Genomic DNA, 21,138 nt, shown 5'->3' with positions numbered 1-21,138 from the left:
CTTTTCAACCAACGGCAGTCACTCTCCTCTCCAAATAACTTCTGCTTAGCTTTCCGTGCTTCCCTTGGGTCCTCTTAATTGTTGTGATGCGTGTTCGAAATGCAGAGAGGTGCGCTCGATTTGCCACACGGAGCAGCGCGAGAGTAAAGCACGAGGGAGGGGCTAATAATCGGCTCAGTCATTTTTAATGATCGTTGAAAGCCCAGATCGTAATCGTGATTAAAATTCGATTAATTGAGCAGCCCTACTCTGAAGTACTACTACTACTGAACTTGTCCTACACTGAAAAAAAGGGACTGGCCATCTCTTGGATTTATGTAAGCATCTTGCATGTATTTAACACAATTGCCTCATGTTTTAAAGATAAATGTAACTATATAGTGTAAAAACGACATGATATGCAGAAAGGGTGTATTAAATTGTTCATATCATGTTCAGGTGAAGTAAGTCAATAAGATAGCAACGTTAAATCTCGTGAAACCACGCGTGATTTCATCTCGCGGGCTTTGGATCGTGGTTTAAAAAATGCATCCATCTCAGTCAAGTCGAGCAGCCAACTCTACGTTTTTGGTATGTCTTGATTTTTTGAATTAATATTTACCATATTTCAGCCAAATGTAGTTAACGTCTAGAGTGTCGCCATGTAACATGCTAAAAAAAAGAGCCGTTAGCTGATTTGCTGTTTTATCTGTTGTCAAAGAATTGGCGCTTTTTCATTTGAATTTGTCTTTGGCACAAGAGCCGTAATATCACATTAAACCTAATTACGAGGCGCTCATAACATAATTTGGTTTTCTGTGTGAATAGATTTGCCAACTGACTCTTCAGTTACATTGTGTATTTACTGCACCGTGGTGTTAGTGAGATTTTGGACATTGAACAGCTTTAGCTAATATCATCAGCGGTATTATGCTAGCTTACATCCCTACCCCTCCTGCCCTCACCTGCTGTCCTTTTGTTTTTGTTTTTGTTTTTGTTGATGCACATTGAGAGACCACATCTATTCTGCATTTCACCAGGAGTCAGCTGATGGATTGTGGGTTCAAGGTGTTATGGTAAGAAAGTATATTCTATTTTCGCTTAAGGTTTCTGTAACTTAATTATAATAGGTTTTTTATAATTATTAGGTGCATGCATACTCAAATAGACCACCCTATTAATACAACTGAGAAATCCAAAATCTGCCATAGGTTTAACTTATACCTGTATGTATTGTCAGAAAGGTGATTACTGGACTCACATTAATGCACACTTGAACTAAAATGAGGTTGTAACTTGTGGGTTCTTGGGTTGCAAATCAGAAATAAACATCTTTGGATTTTTTTAATCCCATAAGATCTGGAAGCACAGTTTTTATTCAACAAAACATTACTGATTATTAACCAAGCACAGTGCCTGCTGTTATTTCAAAATAATTTTATGTCATTTCAGATGAAATGCAGCATTCCAGTGCATCCCAACCATGCCTTTACAGTCAAGGTTTCTGACGGAGCTGAGTTTCTCTCTGACAGTCTGCTGAAAGTGTTTGCAAAGTGATCGGGGGAACAGGGCACAAAGCTAAAGGATGTAGCTGCCATAATGACAGTAAGAACTTTAAAATTCTTTAAATACAAAGTGTATATGTATTGCATTAGGTCAGTAAAAGATTTTTATGCTGCATCCATTGAAACAGTCAACTATTACCTGTGAGTACTGATTCCACCGAAAGGATGCCATAATTTTCGTCATGCATTTACTGGCCCACTGAGAAAAATTGATCTTTTTAAAAAAATAAATGTTCTGGAAACTATATATCCATAAAGTTGATGTCAAACAGGAACTTTTGATATTGCTTTGTAGATGCTGGTGTTGCATGTTGACTGGTTTAAGTTTTTGTCTGGGATCATTTTCTTCTGTGCTACTGAAAAGTTCACAAATCTCTGTTTTCTTTGTTATAATACTTTAGGATGACATTAATGCTCGAAGGGAGTCCCTCATCAAAGTGCTCCGCATCTGTGTGAAAGACAATTGCAACATCTTGGTGCAGGAGTTCATGGTGAGTGTTTTATGAGTAGATTGTGGCTTTGCAACATTTAAAAATGCATTTAGTTATCCACTTGATCCTCATTGGACTGGTTAGGACCAGTAGTCCTCTTTAATAATTTGAAGTTCACATGAGGCCTGGTAGTGAACTCGGCCGCCGGCCCTTGAGGCCCCACCCCTGTATTAGGGGTCACATCAGTGTGAAAAAACTTTAAATTTGTCATTCTAGTGAACAAAGGAAAATCCCACCAATATTTACATTAGCTTTTGTTTGAAAAAAAAAAAAAAAAGACCAACAGCTAACCAAATTGTGGGGCTGAAAGTCTAAATTCTAACATCTTCTGAGTGACAAAACCTGGATTTCTGATGGGCCGGTGTCTTTCTAACAAAAACTAATGTAAAGCATTTGAAATTATTATGTTTTTCACCCTCTCTTAGAAACTCTGTTAGACCATGAATGGCAGCATGGCAGGCCACTCTTTGGCTATAGCTATTTACTATGTTGCTTGCATTGGTTTAAATTACTCTAACATTAGAACTGGTAGATTCAAAAGAGATGAGTTTAAAAGGGAATCTTAAAAAAATGTTTTGTGTTTAACCAGGACTTGACTGAGGCCACTGCACAGATTGAGAAAACCACAATGAACATCTGTCTCCAGAGGATGCACCAGGCAATGACTTTTCTGATGTTGGCATCATCATCGAGGGTATAGTAGTTCTTCAAGATCTGGATAACGTGACCTTTGCAGTAGCCATGCTGTTTGGACCTTTTTTATTCCTTCAATATGAGTTACCCATCACAACTCTGCTACACTTTTGAGGTGATTCAAAGGGTGGTAATGGAGTTGGAAGCAACTCAGCTCTCAAGAAAAGTTCACAACTAAGACAAAACTGCTCCTGCAATGAAAGCTCACTGTTATGCATGTGAGGTGACCAGCTCTAGGTGAGAAGACATTTAAATCTCACACTTGTTCTGCTGCATTTTTGAAGCTCAATTCCAGGAACAGATCGCAGGGTTCATTTTTATATACACTGCAACTGCCATGAGGACGAGCCGTTTTTTTTTTTGTTGTTGTTGTTGTTTGTTTTTCCTTTTACTCTGTACAAGTTCTCTGTTTGGCAGCATTTTTAAATTTCTCTTTGTATTTTTTCTTTCTTTTACTAGTGAAGAGATGTAGCATGAACAGTTATGCAGTCTAAATATCCCATATGGGCCGTGTGAAATGGTATTTTCAGTTTCATTCAGTTGAAGTAAAGAACGTTGAATATTTCTAAGTGTGCTGTTTTGAACCAATATGTCACAGTATGATTAGTGCTGTAATTTTTGACAGTCACTGTATCAATGTTATTTTTGCATCTCTTGAATAAAGGTTTTGACCTGCAAGTGCTAATTTCTTTAGTTATTGGGGTAAAATGGATAGTGTTAATAGGAAGGTGTTTGCCAATTCAGTAACCTAATTTAATGTTAATGGAAACTAACATTATCTCAAATTGTTTAGTTATAATTGTTGTTTAACTGAATCTTGACGTCAGAGGCCTTAAATAGAATGTTTTGATTTGTTCTTTCCCAACATTTTTCAAAAGAAAGAGTCTAATTTCTTTGCTGTGATTGATTCCAGAGAACACGGAAGAACTGACATTATTTAACTGTTGATTTATATAGATTCAGTAGTGGAGTAATGTCATTTTAATTCTTTACCTACTGTCAATGCAGTGAAATTAGACATTTTGTTTTGAAAGGTTACTGGTGGATGCCAGCAACCATCTTGGAAGAGGACAATATAATCTGTTATAAGGCCTCCATTTGAAAATTGTGTATTTGATACTAGAATATAATAGCAAAATGTAATTTGAAGATAACATGTAGTATTTAAGTGACCAAGTAGTATTGGGTAAAAGTTATTGAATGGTGTTGGGATAAAGTGAGAAAATTGTGAAGGATTAAAATATTTCAAGAGCTCAAATTACTTCATCAAAACATGTTTAAGTCACATTTTATCAACACAAATTGCACAGGTTTATTGAACATGAATAAATTGTGTTAATTTAACTCAATTGTTTAAGTTGCTGCCAAAGCAAAACATCTGTGTGCAACAAATGTCCACCATTGAATTAAGTAAATCCAACAACATATTTTTTTCAGTGTACAGTTCTTTGTCCAAAAACTGGAACGGGGTGGAAAGTACACCCTGAGAATCCTAAACTGGCTGTAAACCACTCCAGTGCGAGCTGGAGGCTACCAACAGATGAATCCAACAGAGTACATCATCCACAAAAAGCAGAGATAGGATCTTGATACTTGATACTGATACTGATACTTGAAACAGTCAAACTGGAAACCTTCCTGCCATGACTTGGCTCCACCTAGAAATTCACCTGAACAGAATGTGTGACAGAGAGCAGCCCTGGATATGTGGGCCAAACTCTCATTGTAGTTGTACAGGGACTGAATGGCTCGAAACTATGAGCCAGATACCCCATTCTCCTGAACTGCCACATTGGAATATACAAGTAATCAAAAAACATGCAGTCTGCTGGAACAGGTTCCACAGTCAAATATGCACAATCAAATATCCTCCTGACCAGGGTGATAACCACATTGATTCTCCTGAATCTAACGTCCAACTAACACACGGATTCTCTCCTTCTGTACCCTAGCATAGAACTTCCTGGGGAGGCTGAGTAGTGTGATCACCCTGTAATTGGAGTACACCCACTTAAAGATGCCAACCCAATCTGGCTATCCACGGCTTTGCCCCACAGCTCCATGCAATGTTGCAGCCATAAAAACCATAAAATCCAGGGCCTTAACCCTTTAAGACCTACCATAGAACCAAGTCCGCCAGAGCTTATATTATATTTTTACATGGTGTGGAGCCATTTTTGGGAGCATTTCAAGTTGCTATACATCAATACAACAATTATAGCCCGGATTTTAATAATATGTATTCATTAAGTGCATAGTAATTACATAAATTACATAAATTGCAAAAAAGTGCAATAAACTACAAAAAATTTTTAAATCGTTTTTGCTTTTTTAACATATATTTCTAGTTAGAGAAATTTAAGAGGCTTATCCCTCAAAACTGTAAATACAAAAAAGTTGCACAAAATAGTTTCTTACCACGGGAAATTTATTTTGAGTGTCTTCATAGTTTGATTTTTGAAATACACCAATTTTTATACACTGCAGAAAAAATGAAAATAAATATTATACTGCAAATTTGCAAAAAAGCAGCATATGCATCAAAATAAACTATTTCCAGCAGTGCAATATGAGTCCTAAGCATCCCAGAAATGACACAGAAAGTCATGAAGTCAAACATAAATTTTAAAAACACCAGTATAGGCCCTGAGGCACTGATGGTAAAAAAGACTACATTCCGGTTTCGGGCAGGTAATAGCGGACATGCAAAAGTTCGCGCTGACGTCTATTCCAACGTAGGAAGTGTTATGAACAGCTGATCGGCAAAGCGTGTTTCTGGAATATTATGTTTTTGTTGCTGCAAGCGCTTTTATGCAGTTTTTGCAAAGCTTTATGTGGAAGGCAACCGTGACCGAGGACAAGCTGATGTCATAAGATGTAAGTACAACTCCTCCGGTTTCATATGCAAAAAAAATTATTGCGCAAGCTTACGTGGTTGCAGTGCTACCGGGATTTAAAAATAGTTACGCAAAACAGAGCGTGCCCGCTCCGACCGGCTCTAAAGGGTTAAGGAACTCAGGGTGAACACCCTATGCACCCCAGGGTACCTGCCACCAAGAAATTGTTTAACTGTGAGTGTTAAAGTCTTGCAGTGGCTCAATGAAACTGTCAGTTGGGGCACTCTCTGCAGCCACTGACTCTATGAAAGCTGAGTACTCTGAACTGTCACTTACCAACTACTACTGCTACACTTACCAGCATCATTACTCATGCAATGACAATGAGTAGCTGTTGCTCAACCTGAAGGGAGTGTGAAGCAAGCCTTTGATCTACTGGGAAAAACCTGAAGGTACAGGCAGTGAGGCGGTGGGAGAACACCCAGTCTGACCAAGGCCCACAGTAAGCAGGGATTGGACTGCAGGGGCCCGCTCTCTTGACCGTCACCAGACACACATTGCACTTCTGGTGCTTAGTAGGCCCACAAGAGGTTGGGCTCATGTAAATGGTGAATGGTTCTCATTTAGTGATTTTCTACCCTACCTGACCATCCAAAGTGCTTTATACATACCTCATTCACCCATTTACACCGATACATACAATTTTTTTTCCCCAAACTTAAGTGCTTTCTATCTAACATTCACACTCGGATAGATGCATTGGAGAGCAGCTTCGGGTTAGTGTCTTGCCCGAGGCAAGATTGCCGCAGCCAGGGATCGAACCACAAACCGCCTCCATCTGGCAGTCGTTAGGAGGAATATGGTTTGGTGGTTGCCAGGAAAACAGTACTTGTCTGACTACAATGTGGTAAATGTGAAGTTTGGAGAGGGGTGATTATCACACATTGTTTCCAGAAGAACGGTAAAGAAAATTGCTAAAAAACACACTTCTAAACCTTATGGGAAGCCCAGATCTCTCTTGAAAGAGACAGCGGTTCAGAGATAGCTTCTTCCCCAAAGGTATCACCATACTCAACCTAAATTACCCAACAAAAGTAATTTGCACTGAGATATCCGAACTGACCGACTGTGTCATCATTCTCCGGCTGTCTGTCTCTGTCATCCGCTACTGTGTATTTATGTTATTTATGTTATCTATTTCCAATCTACCCTTCATTTCTAAGATACTCGAAAAAGTGGTTGCAGCTCAACTTCATTTACACCTGGTTAATAATAACATCTATGAGAGATTTCAATCTGGTTTTCGCTCATGTCACAGTACCGAAACTGCTCCACTTAAAGTCACTAACGATCTCTTAATCGGAGCTGACTCTGGTCTTCTCACCATTCTCGTCCTTTTAGATCTGAGCTCAGCCTTTGACACCATTTCTCACTCTGTCCTTCTAAGCAGACTTTCCTCTCTCGGCATCTCTGACACACCCCTCGCCTGGTTTCAATCATATCTCCTCGACCGTTCCCAGTTTATTCAACTAAGATCATTCCGCTCTCGTCTATTCCCCGTCACCTCTGGTGTACCCCAAGGCTCAGTTTTAGGCCCTCTTCTCTTTATAATATACATCCTCCCTCTAGGTACCATCTTCCGCAAATTTGATCTTCAGTTTCACTGTTTTGCTGATGACACCCAGTTATATCTCTCTTGCAAACCTGATTCCTCCCTCCCACCTTCTTCCCTTACAGAATGTCTATCCGAGTTAAAATCCTGGTTTACCTCTAATTTTCTAAAGCTCAATGAGGATAAAACTGAGATCCTCCTTATTGGCACCAAATCCAACCTTTTGAAGGCAAACCATTTCTCACTCACCATCGATAACTCCACAGTTTTCCCTTCTCCTCAGGTTAAGAGCCTTGGTGTCATCCTAGACAGTTCACTTTCTTATAAATCTCACATCAATAACCTCACCCGTTCTGCCTACTTCCATCTACGTAACATTAACAGATTGCTTCCTTCTCTTTCCACCCAGTCTACGTCCATTCTTGTCCACAGTCTTGTTACCTCCCGTATTGACTACTGCAATTCTCTTCTGCATGGTCTCCCCCAAAAATCCCTCCATAAGCTTCAACTGGTTCAGAACTCTGCTGCTCGCATTATCACCAGAACCCCCTCCTACCAGCACATCACCCCTGTTCTTCAGGAACTTCACTGGCTCCCTGTGAAATTCCGGATAATTTTCAAACTTCTTCTGCTCACCTTCAAGGCCCTTCATAACCTCGCTCCTTCTTACCTTTCTGACCTGTTAACCAACACTTGTTCTGCCCGTTCACTTCGTTCTTCTTCTTCTGTCCAGCTTACTGTACCTTCCTTCCGCCTCACCACCATGGGAAGCAGAGCTTTCAGCTGCTCTGCTCCCAGGCTGTGGAATTCTCTGCCCCCTGAAATAAGAAATATTGGTTCTCTCCCCCAGTTTAAATCCCAACTCAAAACTCATCTGTTCAAATCTGCATATTCACTGTGAATCCACTGTTTGTTCATTTTATCTTGTGCTTTATTTTATTGTTCTTATTCTGCCATTGTTTTACTAATTGTTTTATCCTATTGTAAAGTGTCCTTGGTTGACTTGAAAGGCGCTCATAAATAAAATTTATTATTATTATTATTATTTATATTATTGTATAATTGTATAATAATTGTTTTATAATGTGCTAAGCACATGTGCACCTTTATAGAGCTGTTTTAAATCTAATTATACTGTGTATAATGACAATACAGTCTTTCAATTTAATTCAATTCAGAAGAGCTGAAGCTGTTAAAGCTACAGAGGGTGGGCCAACATCATGGATGTCACTCAAGTTAATATGCATGTCGAGGGAATGCTTTTGGCAATAAGTGTTACTTGTTTACCCATATTTTTAGTGTTTCACCTTAAAAATAGTATATGTTTGAGATTCCTAGAAGCAAATAAACATTGTGTTCTCTTTCAAGGTTTGTAGTTTTATTTTTCATTCTTTTCTACAAATTTTCACGTTTGTTACTGCTTGGGACTCTGTGTAGCACAAGAAAATTTCAACTCTAAGCCTTTTCAACGTATACTTTGTCTCCTTTTATCCAGTTTCTATTCACTGCTGCACTGTGCCATGTTAGATTAAATATTATATTCCATTTGTTGTCTTTGTGAGTATACTGAGGAAGGATTACAGTTGAGCGCGTTGATGGCTTTGAGCTTGTTTTCATTCAGCTCACAGCTGACGGCAGACTGAGCATGTTGGTGCAGTAACAAATGAGAAAAAAATAATTTATACACAGATTTCCCATTTTTAGCTGCAGGTTAATAAAACTAACAATGTGATGCTCCTGCCATTTGTTGACTCTGTAGTGCAAGACCTGCCAACCAGCAGGGCACAGAGCATCACTCTGTGTGGGCTATTGTGCACAAACCGAGAAAAAAAAATGTTAGAAAGATTTTAAAGAGCTGTGTTCTCATAAGCCACAATAAAATCACATGTAAACTGAAAAATGTTGTATTAATGACATTTTTCCTGGAAAACTTTGAGTTATTACATTAATGTGGATGTTATTTAAACACATAAAACCACCTAAACTTTCTTGCAGATCAGTCAAATTGAGCATTTGTAAAATTCGCTGCAACAAGCTTGATCCACAGATACCCTACCGTGTAACCCAGGTAACGTCTTGCAGGGTGGAAGATGAGGTGAACCAGTGCTAGTGGTGCGACCATCAGTCAGTTTTGTCACTGCTTGAATTGTATTTTTAACATTTTAACATTTTTTGAGACATTTTTATAGTAATTCATTTAACTACCATAGACTGTGTGTTGTTGAGACATGCGGCAATATAATTAAAGAAAACATAATTTTGTGTGATTACTATGACTACAGCTCCATCCATTATTCAGGATTAAAGGAATCATGTAAAAGATTTTTGTCAAATGAAAATACAGAGGTATACTGTCTGACTTTATAATTCATGTGTTATATAGAAAAGTTATTCAATATAATGTTAGATATATTGTTTTCTAGTCCCATTTGCTTCATATCTCTTAAATCTTCTTTTCCCTGTAAAAGTAAGAAGCTTTTTTAGTTTGACCATTTGTGCAAACAGAACAAAGGGTTGAGTGATGATTGTTCTTCTGTTTCTCCACTTTGTGCATTATCTGAGTTTATGTGTCATTTCCTGCCACATCTACAGGGTGGGCCATTTATATGGATACACCGTAATAACATGGGAATGGTTGGTGATATTAAAGTCTTGTTTGTGGCACATTAGTATATGTGAGGGGGCAAACTCCTCAAGATGGGTGGTGACCATGGTGGCCATTTAGAAGTCGGCCATCTTGGATACAACTTTTGTTTTTTCAATAGGAAGAGGGCCATGTGACACATCAAACGTATTGGTAATGTCACAAGAAAAACAATGGTGTGCTTGGTTTCAACGTAACTTTATTCTTTCATGAGTTATTTACAAGTTTCTGACCACTTATAAAATGTGTTCAATGTGCTGCCCATTGTGTTGGATTGTCAATGCAACCCTCTTCTCCCACTCTTCACACACTGATAGCAACACCGCAGGAGAAATGCCAGCACAGGCATCCAGTATCTGTAGTTTCAGGTGCTGCACATCTCGTATCTTCACACCATAGACAATTGCCTTCAGATGACCCCAAAGATAAAAGTCTAAGGGGGTCAGATCGGGAGACCTTGGGGGCCATTCAACTGGCCCACGACGACCAATCCACTTTCCAGGAAACTGTTCATCTAGGAATGCTCGGACCTGCACCCATAATGTGGTGGGGCACCATCTTGCTGGAAAAACTCAGGGAACGTGCCAGCTTCAGTGCACAAAGAGGAAACACATCATCATGTAGCAATTTCAAATATCCAGTGGCCTTGAGGTTTCCATTGATGAAGAATGGACCCACTATCGTTGTTCCCATATACCACACCAAACAATCACTTTTGTTGTTCCAACAGTCTTGGAGGCATCCATCCAATGTGGATTAGTGTCAGACCAATAGCGGTGGTTTTGTTTGTTAACTTCACCATTCACATAAAAGTTTGCCTCATCACTGAACAAAATCTTCTGCGTGAACTGAGGGTCCTGTTCCAATTTTTGTTTTGCCCATTCTGCAAATTTTGTGCGCCGATCTGGGTCATCCTCGCTGAGATGCTGCAGTAGCTGGAGTTTGTAAGGGTGCCATTTGTGAGTGGCTAATATCTGCCGAAAGGATGTTCAACTAATGCCACTCTCCAGTGACATGCGGCGAGTGCTACGCTGTGGGCTCTTGCTGAATGAAGCTAGGATGTTTCTTCATTAGTGACAGTTTTCTTGCGTCCACATTTTGGCAAATCCAACACTGAACCAGTTTCACGAAACTTAGCAAGCAGTTTGCTGACTGTAGCATGGGAGATGGGTGGTCTCGTAGGGTGTCTTGCATTGAAATCTGCTGCAATGACCCGGTTACTGCGTTCACCAGATATCAACACAATTTCGATCCGCTCCTCACGTGTTAACCTCTTTGACATGTCAATGACTGTGAACAAAGAGAAATTTGTAAATAACTCATGAAAGAATAAAGTTACATTGAAACCAAGCACGCCATTGTTTTTCTTGTGACATTACCAATAAGTTTGATGTGTCACATGGTCCTCTTCCTATTGAAAAAACAAAAGTTGTATCCAAGATGGCCGACTTCTAAATGGCCACCATGGTCACCACCCATCTTGAGGAGTTTTCCCCCTCACATATACTAATGTGCCACAAACAGGACTTTAATATCACCAACCATTCCCATGTTATTACGGTGTATCCATATAAATGGCCCACCCTGTACAACTGGGACAGTAGTGTACTTGATGACATCACAGCTGAGCTCAGGTCCAGGTTTTACTGCCATCCCCCCTTAATTTACCCATGATTAATATCCGCAATGGAAATTACACATGATATTAAAACAATTACACACAAAAGAGTAAAGAACTTTGGCAAATTTCCTGTTTACATCTGATCTGTTTCATAGAGTTTAATAAGCACCAACAGTCACTACATAACTGAAACTCAAACTTCATCACTCTTAAAATATTGTCCATACATGCAGAACTTACCTGTCTTACTGAATAAAAATAAACAGGTCAGAAGTTAAAATACTTTTATTTGTATTTTAGACACTCAAAACTTACAATCGACAGCTGGGGTTTTAAAGAGAGTTGAACAAATATTAAAAACATAAATTGATCATTTCTGGAACAGTCTTCAGGATCTCCATGTCTGCTCCCGGTGAAAAATGCCTCCTCCTGAATTAACAACAGTTTTAATGACATACTCTGTGTCGCCTACTTGCAAAGATGGGATTTGAACAATAATCTAAAAATTAGAGAAGGCTGGTTCCTGCTTGTAGTAACTTTGAATAACTTCGTAATAAACTTTGAGAAAATACAAAGAAGTTCAGTAAATACTTTCTGTCAGTGATTCATAGAATACTCTTTCCATGTGTTAAAATCACAGCAATGGGATAGAGAGAATATTTGGGCTGGATTTTGGAAGTTGTTGGCCTTGGCGGATGGGTCAGAGAGCTGTTTGAATGGTCACCTAATGTGTGACAAAAGAATCTGCTGTGACGCTAATGACAGTCTGCACTCTCCTACCTGCTGTAAAAGGTTTTTGTTTTTGTTTTTTTGCAATTTATCAGAGATGTGCAGAGGAGTGTGGAAGGAGAGATAAAAAATACAGGTGGTTCACAGCAGGCGATTTACAATTTATCCATCGTCAGGATTCAGAGTGTTCCTGCAGTTTCTCGTAAATTTTGTGTAGTTTATTCCCTATATCCAGGTTTGTTGGGTCATATGATGATATGTATTTTGTTGTGCCTGAAATGAATAAATGAATGAATGAATGATGCTTTGATTAAACAATCACAACATGAGACTTGCCGCTATGACCATGAATTTATTTGGAACGCATAATCAAATCAAATCAAATCACTTTTTATTGTCACATCACATGTGCAGGCACACTGGCACAGCACATGCGAGTGAAATTCTTGTGTGCGAGCCCCACAAGCAACAGAGATGTGCAAACACAACAACACAAACGAGCAAAATACAAGAATGGCCAACCTGAAACTAATAAATATATGTACAATATATAATAGTGTATGCATTTCTGGATGTGTACACTATTATATATTGTACATATATTTATTAGTTTCAGGTTGGCCATTCTTGTATTTTGAAAAAAACTAAATAGTGAGGATTACCAGAAGTTTTAAGCATTGCGCCAGAGTTTCATGGTTCTCTCACTAAATTTATCAATCGAGGTGTTTAGAAAACTGCTCTGCCTGGTGGCTACACATGACATTACCATCGCATCGGTTTTCCTAAATACTGGTTAGGGGCGTTTGTACTCATGTTTGCATCGTCCACATGACAGTCGAGGGATATAACTACGCCCATCTGTTTCTGTCAAGGATGAGGCAGCCACTGTAACTGGCTGTATCTGTATGTGACATCATTTTATATTTTTATAACATTTTATATATACAGTGGTCCCTCGTTTATTGCGGGAGTTGCGTTCCAAAAATAACCCACGATAGGTGAAATCCCCTCACTACACACTTTACACACTTTTCTCAGACAGGCATGAACATTTTCACACTTTTCTCTTGTTTAAACACTCTTAGCTCAAACCATCGTAGAAGAAAAACAGCCAAAACAACAAAGAAAATGTTCTTAAAAATAAACAAAACACTTACCTACCAACAAAATCAATGTCCTTCAGCTTAAATAAAATGAAATGTTCCCTCAATGAGCGATCCCTTGGACCACTGTGAGCAACATCAGACGTGTGCACTGTGGTCACGCCGGCATCTGCTGGTTTATTACAAGATTAATATTTATAGTTTTTACATTTCTGTTAGAATACTTTTAATTAAGTGCTTTAGCCCACTTACAATGAAAATTAAAAAAATCTTGTTCATGGCCTGTGTTGTATGTTAACACTACTGGAAGTAAAAATAACTTGAACTCAATGAAGCTCTGACTTGTATTATGAGTCGGTGTGAAGCTCCTGCTGTGCACTGGTAGAGAGTCCTTTTTACTCTTTGTCTGCAAAATACAGTACATAATGACCAAATGCTGGGCAAGTTACTTAATTATAGTTACTAGTTACTTCTTCAAAAAGGTAACTGAGTTTTGCAAACAGCAAAGTTCTATGAAATTTACCTAAAAATGCAGCCAAGGCAGTTTTTTAAATACACATTTCAAACTATTTACAGAACAATCAGGTGTTCTGCATCACATAAGATGCCACACAAATTATATGTGCAGCTTCAAAATATAAATTCTGTCCACTATGAGATAAATGAGGACATCACACACCTGATACCTGCAGGCCTGACAGCAGGAGATGTATCACTCCTCCTGTTTCCCACCTGGAGACAGTGTTTACACTGCAATCTGCCTTTGGTGGCTTTTTAAGCAGCACCTGTGACATTCAGCAGTCGCCTCATTGTTCTGACACAAAACGAACTAACTACACAAATCTCTCACACCTCAAGTCTCGCTCTCTCTCGCTTCTGCTCTCTCACTGCCGTCACTCGTAAAACTTCCCCCTCTTCCTGAACAACCAAATGCCATGTTGCCATATCATTTTTGGATTTGTCGACTTGGTACATTTTTCCACCAACAGGAAAGGGGCGGGGTTTTTGTTTTTTGTTTTTGCTTACAAGCGGAGAGTGCTCTCCGTAGAAAACGCTGCTTTTACCGTTTCTTCCTGCAGTAAACATAAACAACGATAGTATTCAGGAAAAAAATACCTTGCGTATATTTTTAATTATAACTCTGTTTCATGTGGCCGATCAACACAATTTAAAAACTGGTATATAGTTTAATCCCCACTTTTAACACAAAAATCGAGAATCAAGGTTGTCTTAGTTTGGAACATCTTGTTGCTATGTCATCTTAAATTAGTCATGACTACTTTGGTTTACCATAGCTACTTAATTCTTCCTCATCCACTCAGCAGCACTTGTGCGATTGTTTTGCCCACCTAGCTCCCAGAAGAAGACAGCTTCAACTGTCTGTGTGTTGAAAAATAGCAAAATAGCATTTTCTTGTTAATAACGTTAGAAATAGTAATTATTCAGATTAGTAGTTATTGAAAAAAGTAACAGTGTTATTAAGGCTTTAAAGCCCTTATTCCCATCACTGATAATGACACGATTATTTGCATTTCTACAACTCATAAACTAGCAACAGTACTTAATGATCAATATCCACAAATGAAAATTGTAAATAAATGACATTTTTTCATGACGAGCACAAATTGGACTGAGAACTTAAACTTCACCTTAATGTATTTATTTTAATTTCAAGTCAGGTTGGCCTTTGTTTTTGTGCGCAGTGCAGATTTTCTGTGGGCAGAGACCGTGTCAGCAGTGCACGACTGCACACGCGCGCAGCTTAGAGAGAACAGTGCCTTCAAGTATGAACAACAGAGAGACCATCTGGAAATGTTGTCTGATGGCAGACAGTATTTCTACATGGTCTCTTACCTGCATAAATAAGCAAAAATCAATAACCAAACATAAGCAAGTGAAAAGGTTGTTAGACAGAAAAGTTTTGTAGGGTCGACATTACAATATAAAGTGCCTTGAGGCAACTGCCGTATAAATAAAACTGAAATTGAAAATAGGATTTCTATTGCTACAGCTAGGTGAGTGGCTCCAAGAGATCCAAGGGAACAATATCTGAGCCAGAGGCAGAGGCAGACATTTGATACACCCGGGGCTTAGCCCTAAAGGGTAGTATGCATGTGGGATTGGTTGGGGGGGGGCAGAAATGACTGAAAGATTAATAGGCTTTGTTTTGAGTTTTGTTCAAAAAAGAATGACTTCATATAGGGAAAAATATATATCACATGTGCAGGACACCTTAAACTAGTTTTTTAATTAAGCAGCAAGGCAGAACAAAGTCAGGGCTGTATCAAGACACGAGGACTAAACCCCAATTCAACCAGACCCAGAACTGATCCGGAATTAAAACAGGACTACAACAGTTCAAAATCAGGACTACTGAGGACTTAACCAAGACAGAACCAGAATCAGAACTAGATGATAGTAGCACTAAAAATCATCATAGACCTGCACAACACTTATTTTTTAATTCTACCAAAGTACAATATTTAGATTGAGAAACGTTTATATAATTATTTAGCCTTGTTGTGCAAACAAGCCTGCAGAACTTAATAAATATAGAATTTGAAAAATAACAAACCTAAAAAGAAACACTAGGTACGAGATACACGAGGACCTGTGATACGGTGATACTTTTGGCAAACGACCATTTGATTAACATGTGTGTCTCACCTGCTCTTGTTCATCTCTGTTCTGTCCTCTCTCTCTCAGTTCCTCTCTCTCTCAGTTCCTCTCTCTCTCTCCCTCTCTGTTCCTCTCTCTCTCTGTTCCTCTCTCTCTCTGTTCCTCTCTCTCTCTCTCTGTTCCTCTCTCTCTCTGTTCCTCTCTCTCTCTCCCTCTGTTCCTCTCTCTCTCTGTTCCTCTCTCTCTCAGTTCCTCTCTCTCTCTCCCTCTGTTCCTCTCTCTCTCTGTTCCTCTCTCTCTCTCTGTTCCTCTCTCTCTCTGTTCCTCTCTCTCTCTCTGTTCCTCTCTCTCTCTCTCTCTGTTCCCCCCTCTCTCTCTGTTCCTCTCTCTCTCTCTCTCTGTTCCTCTCTCTCTCTCTCTCTGTTCCTCTCCCTCTCTGTTCCTCTCTCTCTCTGTTCCCCTCTCTCTCTCTCTCTCTGTTCCTCTCTCTCTCTCTCTCTGTTCCTCTCTCTCTCTCTCTCTCTGTTCCTCTCTCTCTCCCTCTCTGTTCCTCTCTCTCTCTCTCTCTCTCTGTTCTACTCTCTCCCTCTCTGTTCCTCTCTCTCTCAGTTCCTCTCTCTCTCTCCCTCTCTGTTCCCCTCTCTCTCTGTTCCTCTCTCTCTCTGTTCTGTCCTCTCTCTCTCAGTTCCTCTCTCTCTCAGTTCCTCTCTCTCTCCCTCTCTGTTCCCCTCTCTCTCTGTTCCTCTCTCTCTCAGTTCCTCTCTCTCTCAGTTCCTCTCTCTCTCAGTTCCTCTCTCTCTCTGTTCCTCTCTCTCTCTCAGTTCCTCTCTCTCTCAGTTCCTCTCTCTCTCTCCCTCTCTGTTCCCCTCTCTCTCTGTTCCTCTCTCTCTCTGTTCTGTCCTCTCTCTCTCAGTTCCTCTCTCTCTCAGTTCCTCTCTCTCTCAGTTCCTCTCTCTCTCTGTTCCTCTCTCTCTCTCTGTTCCTCTCTCTCTCTGTTCCTCTCTCTCTCTCTCTCTGTTCCTCTCTCTCTCCCTCTCTGTTCTACTCTCTCTCTCTCTGTTCCTCTCTCTCTCTCTCTCTCTCTCTCTGTTCCTCTCTCTCTCTCTGTTCTACTCTCTCTCTCTCTGTTCCTCTCTCTCTCTCTCTCTCTCTCTCTGTTCCTCTCTCTCTCTCTGTTCTACTCTCTCTCTCTCTGTTCCTCTCTCTCTCCCTCTCTGTTCCTCTCTCTCTCTCTCTCTGTTCCTCTCTCTCTCTGTTCCTCTCTCTCTCTCTCTCTCTGTTCCTCTCTCTCTCTCTCTCTGTTCCTCTCTCTCTCTCTCTGTTCCTCTCTCTCTCTCTCTCTCGGTTCCTCTCTCTCTCTGTTCCTCTCTCTCTCTGTTCCTCTCTCTCTCTCTCTCTCTGTTCCTCTCTCTCTCTCTCTCTGTTCCTCTCTCTCTCTCTCTCTCTGTTCCTCTCTCTCTCTCTCTCTCTGTTCCTCTCTCTCTCCCTCTCTGTTCTACTCTCTCCCTCTCTGTTCCTCTCTCTCTCTCTCTCTGTTCCTCTCTCTCTCTCTCTCTGTTCTACTCTCTCCCTCTCTGTTCCTCTCTCTCTCTCTCTCTCTCTGTTCCTCTCTCTCTCTCTCTCTCTCTCTCTCTCTCTCTCTCTCTCTCTCTCTCTGTTGCCCTCCCTCTCTCTCTGTTCCTCTCTCTCTCCCTCTCTGTTCTACTCTCTCTCTCTCTCTCTCTCTCTGTTCCCCTCCCTCTCTCTCTGTTCCTCTCTCTCTCTCTCTCTGTTCTACTCTCTCCCTCTCTGTTCCTCTCTCTCTCTGTTCCTCTCTCTCTCTCTCTCTCTGTTCCTCTCTCTCTCTCTCTGTTCCTCTCTCTCTCTGTTCCTCTCTCTCTCTCTCTCTCTGTTCCTCTCTCTCTCTCTCTGTTCCTCTCTCTCTCTCTCTGTTCCTCTCTCTCTCCCTCTCTGTTCTACTCTCTCTCTCTCTCTCTCTCTCTGTTCCCCTCCCTCTCTCTCTGTTCCTCTCTCTCTCTCTCTGTTCTACTCTCTCCCTCTCTGTTCCTCTCTCTCTCTCTCTCTGTTCCTCTCTCTCTCTCTCTGTTCCTCTCTCTCTCTCTCTCTCTCTGTTCCTCTCTCTCTCTCTCTGTTCCTCTCTCTCTCCCTCTCTGTTCCTCTCCCTCTCTCTCTCTCTGTTCTACTCTCTCCCTCTCTGTTCCTCTCTCTCTCTCTCTCTCTCTCTCTCTGTTCCTCTCTCTCCCTCTCTCTCTGTTCCTCTCTCTCTCTGTTCCTCTCTCTCTCTCTCTGTTCCTCTCTCTCTCTGTTCCTCTCTCTCTCTCTCTCTCTCTCTCTGTTCCTCTCTCTCCCTCTCTGTTCTACTCTCTCCCTCTCTGTTCCTCTCTCTCTCTCTCTCTGTTCTACTCTCTCCCTCTCTGTTCCTCTCTCTCTCTCTCTCTCTCTGTTCCTCTCTCTCTCTCTCTGTTCCTCTCTCTCTCTCTCTCTCTGTTCCTCCCTCTCTCTCTGTTCCTCTCTCTCTCTCTCTCTGTTCTACTCTCTCCCTCTCTGTTCCTCTCTCTCTCTCTCTCTGTTCTACTCTCTCCCTCTCTGTTCCTCTCTCTCTCTCTCTCTCTGTTCCTCTCTCTCTCTCTGTTCCTCTCTCTCTCTCTCTCTGTTCTACTCTCTCCCTCTCTGTTCCTCTCTCTCTCTCTCTCTGTTCCTCTCTCTCTCTCTCTGTTCTACTCTCTCCCTCTCTGTTCCTCTCTCTCTCTCTCTCTCTGTTCCTCTCTCTCTCTCTCTCTGTTCTACTCTCTCCCTCTCTGTTCCCCTCTCTCTCTCTCTGTTCTACTCTACTAACGTCAAGGATGCATACAGCTCCTCCTCCCTCCCCCCACTTGGTAGGTCAGATCATAACCTGATTCACCTCACCCCCCGCTATGTGCCAATTGTGAGGAGGGAACCTGTGACCACCAGGACTGTTAGGAGGTGGTCAGAGGAGGCAATAGCGGAACTACAGGGCTGTTTCGAGGTGACCGACTGGGAAACACTCTGTGAGCCTCACGCCGAGGACATCAATGGGCTTACTGAGTGTATCACAGACTACATAACTTTCTGCACCGACTCCATTGTTCCAGCTCAGACTGTTCATTGTTACCCAAATAACAAGCCGTGGGTGACTAAGGACATCAAAGCCCTCCTCAACAACAAGAAGAGGGCTTTCAGAGGGGGCAACAAAGAGGAGGTGAGGAAGGTCCAGGTGTTACTAAAGGACAAGATCAGAGAGGCTAAGGACAATTACAGGAGGAAGCTGGAGTGGAAACTCCAGCAGAACAGCATGAGAGAGGTGTGGAGGGGCATGAAGACCATCACTGGATTCAGGCCAACCAACAGCAGGGGAGCTGAGGGAGGTGAGAATAGAGCCGACGAGTTGAATCTGTTTTTCAATAGATTCGACACCACAGTGTCTGCTCCCACCCCCACAACCTCACCTGCAGTCAGCCTGGAATCCAGAGCCACACCACTGTGCCAGCCTCTCTCTTCACATGTTGCCTCCTGTGAGATTCCTGACACCCCTCCCCCACCCATCACCTTCACTCAATACCAGGTTGAGATGCAAATGAGGAGACTTCACTCAGGCAAGTCTGCTGGACCAGACGGAGTGAGTCCCCTTGTCCTCAAGGCCTGTGCCCCCCAGCTGTGTGGAGTCTTTCATAAACTGTTTATGCTGAGTCTGAGTCTGCAGAGGGTCCCGGTGATGTGGAAGACATCATGCCTCGTCCCTGTACCAAAGACGCCTCGTCCCAGTGGCCCCCAGGATTACAGGCCCGTGGCACTGACCTCCCACATCATGAAGACCCTGGAAAGGCTCATCCTGGACCAGCTGCGACCCATAGTAAGACCACATCTGGATCCCCTTCAGTTCGCTTATCAGCCTCGTCTCGGAACAGAGGACGCCATCATCTACCTGCTCAATCGTGTCTACACCCATCTGGACCAGCCGGCGAGCACTGTGAGGGTCATGTTTTTTGACTTTTCCAGTGCTTTCAACACCATCAGGCCGACCCTCCTGGGTGATAAGTTAGCAGCGATGCAGGTGGATGCTTCTCTGGTGTCCTGGATTGTTGATTACCTGACAGGAAGACCACAATATGTACGTCTCCCACAGTGTGTGTCTGACAAGGTGATTAGCAACACAGGGGCACCACAGGGGACTGTCCTCTCCCCCTTCCTCTTCACCCTCTACACCACAGACTTCAGCCACTGCACAGAGACCTGCCATCTTCAGAAGTTTTCTGATGACTCTGCGGTGGTTGGATGCATCAGCAGGGATGATGAGACAGAGTACCGGGCTGTGGTCGACTCCTTTGTCACGTGGTGTGAGCAGAATCATCTGCAGCTCAACGTGGCAAAGACCAAGGAACTGATCGTGGACTTCAGGAAGACCAGGAAACACTTGACCCCTGTTTCAATCCAGGGGGTCAGTGTTGACATTGTGGAGGACTATAAATACCTTGGAGTACACATTGACAATAAACTGGACTGGGCTAAAAACACCACAGCACTTTACAGGAAGGGCCAGAGTCGTCTCTATTTTTTGAGGCGACTGAGGTCCTTCAACATCTGCCAGAAAATGCTGAGGATTTTCTATGAGTCTGTGGTGGCCAGTGCGATCCTCTATGCTGTTGCATGCTGGGGGAGCAGGCTGAGGGTCGCAGATGCCAACAGACTTAATAAACTGATCCGTAAGGCCAGCAATGTTGTGGGGATGGAGCTGGACTCCCTCAAGGTGGTGTCGGAGAGGCGGATGCTGTCCAAGATAAAGACAATGTTGGATAACACCTCCCACCCACTCCATGACATGTTGGTCAGTCACAGGAGCTCGTTCAGTGAGAGACTGAGATTACCGAAAAGCACCACTGAACGACACAGGAAATCTTTCCTGCCTGTGGCCATCTCCCTGTACAACGCATCCACTTAACACACTGTTTGCTGCTACAACTACACATGTTTCTTTTCCAAATATTTATTTATAAGTGACTTATGTATGTATGTATGTATATATATGTATATATTGTACTATTCTTAGTTAGCGTATTGTCTGTCTTGTCTTAATGTTGGTTTAAAATGGAGCACTGTAACAAAAAATAATTTCCCCCAGGGATCAATAAAGTATTCTGATTCTGATTCTGATTCTGATACTCTCTCCCTCTCTGTTCCTCTCTCTCCCTCTCTGTTCCTCTCTCTCTCTCTCTCTCTCTCTGTTCCT

At 41.7% G+C, this 21,138-nt stretch overlaps 2 long non-coding RNA genes across 2 annotated transcripts in view; both read left to right on the top strand.

Annotated features, from left to right (window-relative positions):
• LOC146658379 (uncharacterized) overlaps window positions 1-21,138 on the top strand; it is a 231,591-nt gene that overhangs the window by 23,243 nt on the left and 187,210 nt on the right. The gene's annotated exons all lie outside the window — the stretch shown is intronic.
• On the top strand, window positions 301-3,072 carry LOC146658380 (uncharacterized). The gene is made up of 4 exons (XR_014913865.1): window positions 301-1,055; window positions 1,432-1,584; window positions 1,946-2,035; window positions 2,625-3,072. It is a non-coding gene; the product is annotated as an uncharacterized LOC146658380 (long non-coding RNA).

The sequence above is a fragment of the Rhamphochromis longiceps genome, linkage group LG11 (genome assembly GCF_057381845.1).
Source record: "Rhamphochromis longiceps isolate RC_006_pf linkage group LG11, R_longiceps_female_GT1.1, whole genome shotgun sequence".
In the NCBI taxonomy this organism is placed as follows: domain Eukaryota; kingdom Metazoa; phylum Chordata; class Actinopteri; order Cichliformes; family Cichlidae; genus Rhamphochromis; species Rhamphochromis longiceps.
The sequence above is the reverse complement of the archived record's forward strand: the minus strand, read 5'-3'. Positions and strand labels throughout refer to the sequence as shown.